The 10,731-nt window shown below is 38.2% G+C and overlaps 1 pseudogene; it reads left to right on the top strand.

Annotated features, from left to right (window-relative positions):
* The first annotated feature begins 457 nt into the window (after positions 1 to 457).
* On the top strand, positions 458 to 1,699 carry LOC114093816 (PHD finger protein 23 pseudogene; annotated as a pseudogene).
* Positions 1,700 to 10,731: the final 9,032 nt, after the last annotated feature.

The raw sequence follows: 10,731 nt of genomic DNA, 5'->3' as shown, positions 1-10,731 counted from the left end.
TCTAAGCTGAAAAAGATTTAAAATGTAGTAGGCAGAGCTTAATGGCAAATCTAGTGGGAGCTCAGAAGATCAGAATACTAATAGGACTGCAGACAGTAAAGACTGGGCTCATGAGGTTTCAGAGGAAAATAGGGATTCTATTGAAAATTGGAATAGAGGCCATTCATGCTATGTTCTAGTTAAGAAGTGTTCTACATTTTGTCTGTGCTCTGAGATTTTCTGTGAGATTGAATTTAAATGTGATTAATCTGGTGGAGGAAATTACATGACATGTGGTATCAATATTGCTGGCAGGGAGTCTCAGCTGAAGCAGATACTTCTGTGGAGCAAGGCAGTAGGAGTAGCACCAGAGGTGGCACCAGGATCTCCGGCTCAGGGGAGGGGGTTGCAGGACCAGGAGGAGGGGAGGGGTCTATGCTGAAAGCCATGGCACAACCCAGTCCAGAAGCTACCAGAGAAACATCAGAGAACAATTGAAGATTTCAACAAATTCTGTAGTTTTGTTTTGGCCTATGCTGGTTACATTCCCCGCCCTCCCCCCCAGCAAAGAGGTAGAGACAGGAGAACAACTACCTTGAGGTGGGATTGTATTAATATTTACAGGAGGAACCTACCTGAAATAATATATAAAACTGGTAAAGTAATGGCCAGCCTCTGGCTCCAGTTCTCCATTGTGTGGTGAGAGTGTGGTGGACAGTGCTGGCCAGGACTCAGCCCCCCTGACCTTCGAACCATCCATACCTTGGTTAAAAAAGCAAAATGGTCTAAGAGAAGGGCAGTTCAAGCAGGTAGCACTCAGCCTAGACCCCCAAGGTCCACCTTCTCACATATGCAGGCTCTTGATAGTCCACCCTGATTGAGAAAATGAAGCTCAAGGACTCTCTCTTTGATTTTCATGGGCCCAAAGTGGCATCTCCATGGTCACCCATATCTCTGACACAAACCTCCTGGTACCCTGCTGCTCTCCCCACAGTATGCCTTTCCCAGGGAGATCTCTCTCAGCTTCGAAAGAAGGACCAAAAGAACTGAAAGTTGGGGCCAGGAGGTGGGGCTGGTTTGGGGGTGCTTCGGAGGCCTCTGCCAAGTCCTGGGGATGGGGAAAAGAAGTCTCGAATCAAGAAGAGCAAGAAGCGGAAGTTGAAAAAGGCTGAGCAGGGGAAGGTAGGGGGAAAAAAGATTCCCACCTCCTGGCCCTCCCCAGGCACCCCCCAGTGATACAGACTCTGAACAGGAAGAGGAGGAGAAAGAAGAAGAAAGAAAGAGGAAGAGATGGCAGCAGTGGTAGGGGGTGAAACCCCAGCCCCTGTGCTCCTAAAACCCCCTGAGGCACCTAGGCCTCCTGCCTCAGTGCATCCGAAGGAGCCCCTCACACTGACAATGAAAGCAAAGAGGTGGGCAGCACTGAAAGAACCAAGATAGAGATGCCAGCTCCAGTGAAGGCAGCATGTGGGCCATAGATGAAGACATCAGGGTAGAATCAGGTGGTGACTCATGGGATGTGATCATTTGTTACTGCTGGAAGCCCTTTGCAGGGTGTTCCATGATTGAGTGCAGTCTGTGTGGGACTTGGACCCACCTCTCCTGCTAAGATCAAGAAGACCAATGTCCCTGACTTCTTTTATTGTCAGAAGTGTGAGGAACTGTGTGCGGCCAGAGACCCCCAGCAATTAGGGGGCTTCCCAAATCTGGAGAGCCCTGACTTTTCTAAGCTGCAACTTGAAAATGAAAACATTACTTGTGAACAGAGGCTCAGGGTCCTCAGTCTGTTCCCCAGGAGCTCGGATACGGTCCTTATTTCAGGGCAGAAATTCCCAAAGGAGACTTGTTTGGAATGGAAATGAGTGGCTTTCTCCCTATTCTATGCACTTGAAATTGGACATATTGTAGTTGGGGGAAGGAAGCTGTCTAGGTCTATAGACACAAAATGTCTCTCCCTTGGACCTCCCATCTCTCACTTTTTGAGACAGAAGTGGGACAGTTGTCTATAAAACTAGTGTAAATATTATATATTCATATATAGATATGGATATAGATATATAGAGAGAGATAGCAGGTTTTAGCCACAATTATTGTGATAATCAGGAGCAGAATGTAAAGCTTTCAAAGACGTGAAAAATTGGCAGTTTGGCCAGAAAAACTGCAAGTAAAATTTGGGCTTAGGAAATTGTGTTTGTTAAATACATTGTGATCACTAAAGAAATGCTAATTGCTTCACCCAGAATTAATTGGAAAGATGTATTGAGGACAGCTCAGGAATTGGCAAGTCTATATCCATCTCAGGCTCTAGGATGTAAAAGTACAAAATCCTTTGAGCAAAGATCAGTGGGGCACCACCCTAGTTGCACAGGGAACCCTAGGAAGATATGTATGTATGTATGTTTGCATGTATGTATGTATTTATTTATTTGTTTGTTTGTTTGTTTTACCATGCTCAGTCACCCAGAGATTCAGAAGTTTCTGCAGCCAGAGTCCCTGGAGGCTTGACTACTGTTGAAGTTTGTGCAAACCTGAACTTCAACCATGTAGTGCTGGTTCTGCAGAAATGCAGGATGCTAGAGTTAAGGGGTCAAGTAGGCTTTCATCAAGATTTAAAAACAAAGTTTTGGAGGCCAGGAAAAATGCAGCAGCATCATAATCCCTGCTGGCAGTGATACTGGTCTTGAAAATCAGAATCGGGTCTTCTTCCCCCATGTGGATATTGAAAACCCAGGAAACAACAAGGCAATCACAGAAAAGAAGTTTTATTTAAATGATAGAACAGAGACAGACTCCTGGGGTGGGGGAGAAGTGGACCCAGAGCTGGTGTCCATGGAAGGGGTGTATCTTGTCCTCTTACAGTTCCTTGGTTTCTTTCTTTTCATGCCTCCTCCCAAAAGGAGCCTTCTAGGGGCTGCCTTTCCCTATTTTTCACATCTGTCTAGAAAAACAGAAAGGGAGTCATGCAGGGGGTACTCATTAACAACTTCTTGCTGGGAGGAACACTTCCATGCAAGCAGGTGACCTTGGCCTCTGGTAAGGAGAAGGATATATGTCCCGGAAGGTATTAAAATTCTATTTCGTTTGAATCAGCTTCCATTTTTCCTTCCTGACCCAATCCTGTACACTAACTGCCTGTCCTTTGATCTTGCATCAGCAGCCTGGAGAGGGCATGCATGGAGATGTGAGAAAAAAGTCTTAGCTACAATAGAGACCCCAAAGATTAAGAAATGACAGTAATGTGGGACATCTGCCAAGGAAAGCTGCAGAAATTGAGCAGAGACAAGCCAAGAGAGATACCTTGTGGGCTGAAACCAATAACACCATAGGGGTAGAGCCACACAAGATCTTTGCAAAGAGTGTCAGGATGCCATTTGTCCCAGATACTGAACTGAACATGCAGCTAAAAAACTTGTTTACCCAGCTGGATTTCAGTCTTGCTTTGGTCCCATCCTTTTTTTCTATGCCCATGTTTCTTCCGTTTGGTATGGACAGGTTTACTATGTAGCATTTTATGTTAGATATATGTTATCTTGCTTTTGATTATTACACAGGCTCACACTGAGAATTTTGCCTTGAGTCTCAAAGGAGATATAGGACTTGGACTTTTGGGCAATGCTAAAATTGCTGACACTATGACAGCTCTTGGAAATGTGCTAAATGTATTTTGGATTTTCAGATAGACAAGATCTCCAGGGGGTGGCTAGGGTCAAATGTTATGGTTTAGATATTGGGTGTACCCAAAAAGCTCATATGTGAGACAATACAAGAAAGTTTAGAGGTGAAATGATTGGGTTATGAGAGCCTTAATCTAATCAGTGCATTAATACCCTGACAGGGATTAACTGGCTGTTAACTATGAGCAGGTACTGTGTGGTTGAAGGATATGGGTCATTGGGAGCATGACTTTGGGGTATATATTTTGTCAGTAGTGATAGGAATCACTCTCTGCTTCCTAAAGTCATGTCCTGAGCTGTTTTCCCTTACCATACTCCTCATGTCTTCACTAAAAACTTACTATGCTGGCACCCTGATCTCGGAATTCCAGCCACTAAAATTAAAAGTAAATGAACTTCTATTGTTTAAGCCACAGAGTGGTTGCATTTCGTTATGGAAGTTCCCAGCAAATAATGAGCAGGCATACACACATACACACACACACACACACACACACACACACACACACACCTGCACCCCCTACACCCCTATCTTACATATTCTTAAACACAAAAACATCATAGTTTTATCTTATATTGACAATACTTTAAATTCAATATTTACATATACAGCAGGGAATAGGGAAAACAAACTTTCTCAGACTCAGAGTAAATTTAGTACTTTCTGTCTGGAGGAGTTTTCTATATCAAAATCTAAATTGTTCATGTTTATTAACTTTTTTATGTCTTCACAGATGGAATATATACTTCACATGTATTCTTCAACTCACAAAAGGACATATGAGTCCCTTGATTTGAGCTCCTGATACCACCCCTATAAAAGCACATGAGTATCAGAATTATTATTGTAGCTTTGTTTCCATTTCCCTATCAATAGAAAGAAATGAAGTGATCAGAAGGTACAGTTTAATGATGCATGGTGAAACCTCACAATGAAATAGCATGTGGATGTTCAAATCACTGAGATAGAGCTGCACATTTTCTCTTTTAAAACAGTATCAAAACATACATAACTGTAAATGGTAGTTGCCTCTTCCTTCCTCCCTGAAGTGCCAGGTAACTACTCCACTTTCTGTTGTAAACTTTCTTCTTGTAGGTACCTCATAGAAGTGGATCCAAACAGCATTTGTCCTTTAGTATCTGATATATTTCAGTTAGAATAATGTCTTCCAGGTTCATTTCTGCAGCATGTATCAGATTTTCATTTATTTTTAAGATGCAATAATATTTTATTGTATGTATATAACCTATTTTCTTTTTTTGATTGATCTATTAATGGATGTTTGGATAATTTCTATCTTTGGGCTTTTGTGAATAATTCTGCTATTAGCTTAGTTTACAAACATCAGATCAGTACCTACTTTGAACTCTTTTGGGTAGATTCCCAGAAGTGGAATTTTTGGACTATATAAAAATTCTTTTTAATTTTTATCACCATGCTATTTTTTCTGTATACTTTGAAATATAATGTTTTTAAACATATTTTTTTTTAAATTTTTTATTGTGGGTTGTTCAAAACATTACAAATTTCTTGACATATCATATTCCACACTTTGATTCAAGTGGGTTATGAACTCCCACCTTCACCCCATACACAGTTTGCAGAATCACATCAGTTACACATCCATTGATTTACAAATTGCCATACTAGTGTCTGTTGTGCTCCACTGCCTTTCCCATCCTCCACCCTCCCCCCTCCCCACCTCTCCCCTCCCCTCCCCTCCTCTCTCTCTACCTCCTCCACTGTATAACCCTGAGGGTCTCCTTCCATTACCATGCAATTTCCCTTCTCTCTCCCTTTCCCTCCCACCTCTCATCCCTGTTAAATGTTAATCTTCTTCTCCTGTTCTTCGTCCCTACACTGTTCTTAGTTACTCTCCTTATATCAAAGAAGACATTTGGCATTTGTTTTTTAGGGATTGGCTAGCTTCACTTAGCATAATCTGCTCTAATGCCATCCATTTCCCTGTAAATTCTATGATTTTGTCATTTTTTAATGCAGAGTAATACTCCATTGTGTATAAATGCCACATTTTTTTTATCCATTCGTCTATTGAAGGGCATCTAGGTTGGTTCCACAGTCTTGCTATTGTGAACTGTGCTGCTATGAACATCGATGTAGCAGTGTCCCTGTAGCATGCTCTTTTTAGGTCTTTAGGGAATAGACCAAGAAGGGGAATAGCTGGGTCAAATGGTGGCTCCATTCCCAGCTTTCCAAGAAATCTCCATACTGCTTTCCAAATTGGCTGCACCAATCTGCAGTCCCACCAGCAATGTACAAGTGTACCCTTTTCCCCACATCCTCGCCAGCACTTGTTGTTGTTTGACTTCCTAATGGCTGCCAATCTTACTGGAGTGAGATGGTATCTTAGGGTGGTTTTGATTTGCATTTCTCTGACAGCTAGAGATGTTGAGCATTTTTTCATGTACTTGTTGATTGACTGTATGTCCTCCTCTGAGAAGTGTCTGTTCAGGTCCTTGGCCCATTTGTTGATTGGGTTGTTTGTTTTCTTATTGTCTAATTTTTTGAGTTCTTTGTATACTCTGGATATTAGGGCTCTATCTGAAGTGTGAGGAGTAAAGATTTGTTCCCAGGGTGTAGGCTCCCTATTTACCTCTCTTATTGTTTCTTTTGCTGAGAAAAAACTTTTTAGTTTGAGTAAGTCCCATTTGTTGATTCTAGTTATTAACTTTTGTGCTATGGGTGTCCTATTGAGGAATTTGGAGCCCGACCCCACCGACTGTAGATCGTAGCCAACTTTTTCTTCTATCAGACGGCGCGTCTCTGATTTGATATCAAGCTCCTTGATCCATTTTGAATTCACTTTTGTGCATGGCGAGAGAAAGGGATTCAGTTTCATTTTGTTGCATATGGATTTCCAGTTTTCCCAGCACCATTTGTTGAAGATGCTATCCTTCCTCCATTGCATGCTTTTAGCCCCTTTATCAAATATAAGATAGTTGTAGTTTTGTGGATTGGTTTCTGTGTCCTCTATTCTGTACCATTGGTCCACCCGCCTGTTTTGGTACCAGTACCATGCTGTTTTTGTTACTATTGCTCTGTAGTATAGTTTGAAGTCTGGTATCGCTATACCGCCTGATTCACACTTCCTGCTTAGCATTGTTTTTGCTATTCTGGGTCTTTTATTTTTCCATATGAATTTCATGATTGCTTTCTCTATTTCTACAAGAAATGCCGTTGGGATTTTGATTGCCATTGCATTAAACCTATAGAGAACTTTTGGTAATATCGCCATTTTGATGATGTTAGTTCTGCCTATCCATGAACAGGGTATATTTTTCCATCTTCTAAGATCTTCTTCTATTTCTCTCTTTAGGGTTCTGTAGTTTTCATTGTATAAGTCTTTCACCTCTTTTGTTAGGTTGATTCCCAAGTATTTTTTTTTTTTTTTTTGAAGATATTTTGAATGGAGTGGTTGTCCTCATTTCCAATTCAGAGGATTTGTCGCTGATATACAGGAATGCCTTTGATTTATGCGTGTTGATTTTATATCCTGCCACTTTGCTGAATTCATTTATTAGCTCTAATAGTTTCTTTGTAGAGCCTTTTGGGTCTGCTAGGTATAGAATCATATCATCTGCAAATAGTGATAATTTAAGTTCTTCTTTTCCTATTTTTATGCCTTTAATTTCTTTCATCTGTCTAATTGCTCTGGCCAGTGTTTCGAGAACTATGTTGAACAGAAGTGGAGAGAGAGGGCAAACATATATTTTTTCAGAAAAAAATTCAAAAGGAAAATTTTCCTCATGAAATATAATCTATTTTGTTCAAAAAATTGAGTGATGTGCTTTCCTATGTGTCAGAGAGGGATATATAGAGCGAAGTATATATGTGGGTATATGCACCTGGATGCTTCTAAAAAGCAATTAAAGAGTGGTTGCATTTAGCAAGAAGAAACTAAAATATGGTAGGACCACTTTCACTTTGCATTTATAATTGTACCATTTTAATATTCTAACCAAAGAAATTTATTTATTCATTCATTTAATCATTCATTCCACAATGCTTATCATAGTGCTGGGTTCATTGTTCCCTTTTATTTATTTTCTTCTTTGCACATCATTATTAAAAAGATCAACTAACTTTTTTTTTTAAATTTACATTAGTAATAAGTCTTTCCTTAGAGAAATAGCTGTGTGTTTGTGTTTGTGTGTGTGTTAATCTGGAGAGAAAAATTAAATAAGAAAAGGATATCAGAAAAAGTAGAAGGGAGTACAGTAGACTAAAGTATAGTAACTTACAAGCTAGAAAGGAAAGAAGAAAAGGGGAGAGTCTAGGAAGGCGATTAATCAAATTATGTTATGTACCTGTATGAATATATGAAAATATTCATAATGAATCACCCTGTGATGTATAATTATAATGGACCAATGAAACCATTAAAAATAAAATACAAATAAATATACATGAACACAATCAAATAATGGGTTCTTTCAAAAATTTTTAATGATTTCTCCCTCTAAGTAAGAATAAAGCAAATTATAACCAGAAAAGCAAGTTTGAATTCCTCTGAATTCCCTAAGGGTTCACTGGATTCATTACAACTAGCTATACTGAATATTAGTTTAATTATGTTTCTCTCATTGTCAAAATGGAAGCTCCACAAGGCAGGACCTTTGTAGATCTGGTCCATTATTTCATTATTAGAATGATATGTGATATGAGATAAATGATCATTATTTTAATTGTTAATTGAAAGAAATGAATATTTTTATGGAAGAAAATTTTTATAGGAAAAGTCATTCAAGATTCTTCAAGTTGACATTGTATGTAGATATCCCACATCCATTAGATAATACAAATTTGGCAACTAAGTTTGGTTCCTTTGGGCTTACCATAGAACTCATAAGATTCCAGGTTATCCTGTGGTGACATTATTTCATATTTCCACACACCATTTTCACCAAGAACAGTTTTGGACCCTCCTGCAGCTAGTTACTTCTTACTCTTCCTGAAGATTTCCATAACATTCCTTTTTTATTATTTTATTTAGCTATTTTTAGATATATATGACAGTAGAGTATATTTTGACAGATTATATATACATGGAATATAACTTATTATAATTAGGATCTCATTCTTATCCTTGTACATGATGTGGAATTTCACTGTTACATCTGATTCATTCCACTGTCTTTCCTATTCCTATCCCCTCTTTCTTTTCTTCATTCCCCTTTGTCTAATACATTAAACTTCCATATTTCAATTCAAGCAATTGTTCCTGTGTCTCCCAATTAGATAAGCTGCTCATTCTTTGCTCTACTAACACCCTGCTCTCTCTTTTTTAGAACACTTACTTATTTAATACATATGTATGTTGTACAGCACTTGCTCGCGTAAGAGAGAATAATCTGTCTGTAGTTTTTTGTTAACATTCATTTTGACAGTACTGAGGATTGAACCCAGGTGCTTTCCACCATTGAAACATATCCCCTCCCCTTTTTCTTTTGATATGGTATATCCCTATGTTGTTGATACTGGCCTCTAAGTTTCAATCCTCCTTCTTCAGCCTCCCAAATCAGTTGGATTACATTTTTGTGTCACTATTTCAAGCTTTCTTGATAACTATTTTCAAATGGATGGATAAATGCAAAAGGTCAACGACTGACACTTGTAGAACTTGAAAATAATTCCCTGTGTTCTGACATCTGTTTCTTCACAGTAAATGTGTTTATTCTTAAAATTGTAGTGAACACAACTGTAGGGTAAGGAAGTTAAACTATTTTCTCCAACAATGGTTACTATCAGAATGAGATGCAAGGCAGATATGAAAGTTAATGAAGAAAAAGAAATCTTTAGAAGTTATCCTCATTTCTAGACAGATGCTATCAGTCATGAAGGGTTTTCACACTTGAAAATAGATGGTCTGTCAAAGGGCTCTCCTTCTAGTATAAAATTAATCCAAATACATTTGAAGAATTTATCAAAATTTTAGAGCACTACAGTGACCTCTCCCAGTTAGAAATGATCAATCTATACAGCATTCACAGTGACTCCCTGATGCCATAATGTGAAATGTCAGAAAGCTGACCCAGGTGGGCAGTAAAGCCATTGCCTAACTCTCCTTCTGTATTATCAAATATTGGCTAAGCAACTTGACATACTGTAACAAATAAAGAAATGATTAAATTGAGTTAAATTCAACACTAAATATATATTTCTCCCATTGATTTAGTTTTAATTAGTCAAAATGAATAAAGAAATGGTCATAATGTATACGTCTGTTCTTGAGCATATTAATTTGCAATTTACTTTGGAAATGAGTTTCCCATTTGGCTTAATTCTGTAGTTGAGAAAGTGATTCAAGATGCGGAACAGCTTTTCCTAAGGAAAAGCAAAGTCAAAAGAGCAGAACATCATAAAGAACAAACTGAACTTCCAATAAACCATAAACTAAATTTTTCTAAGACAACTGCTGATGTTTTAATGTCCTGCTTTCCCCAGAACAGAGTTAACCACGACTGCTGAAAAAGCAACCTTTTTATGTATCAGTTAAATATTTTAATTTTTTTTAATTATTTCGGTGATCCTTTATAAGTTTAGATGGCTATGTAGTTTTCTAAATACATGAAAATGCCCTATCTCACTTGTTTTTATTCAAACAGCAACTTTAAAGATAAGAATGGAGAAGATATCTGAAACTAAAGTTATGTACATAATGTATAAATTATATACTAAAATGGAGCCAGCTGTCAGGTCAAACTTGATGTCCTAGAAAGCTAACGTCTGAGAGACCAGCCTGGCCCTGATAGCTGGGTCTGCCATTCACTAGCTTCATGACTCCTGGTAAAAGGGAAATAGTGAGAATGTTTAAATGCATATTTTATATTATCTTTAACAATGCAAGCTTTCTTTTCATTTTTAATATGCCATAATCTTTTTTGCTCACATTTATATGTCTCATCCTCATTTTTCTACTTTGTTATTTATTTTTTCCTAAAACATGATTATCTATTTTGCTTTAAAATCTTCATCTGTATTATTTTCATTATGTACAACAGAAAAATAGTAAATTATCCCTTTAAAAAACAATTTCTACGAATTCCAGACTCTGGC

The sequence above is a fragment of the Marmota flaviventris genome, chromosome 9 (genome assembly GCF_047511675.1).
Source record: "Marmota flaviventris isolate mMarFla1 chromosome 9, mMarFla1.hap1, whole genome shotgun sequence".
NCBI classification, from domain to species: domain Eukaryota; kingdom Metazoa; phylum Chordata; class Mammalia; order Rodentia; family Sciuridae; genus Marmota; species Marmota flaviventris.
The sequence above is the reverse complement of the archived record's forward strand: the minus strand, read 5'-3'. Positions and strand labels throughout refer to the sequence as shown.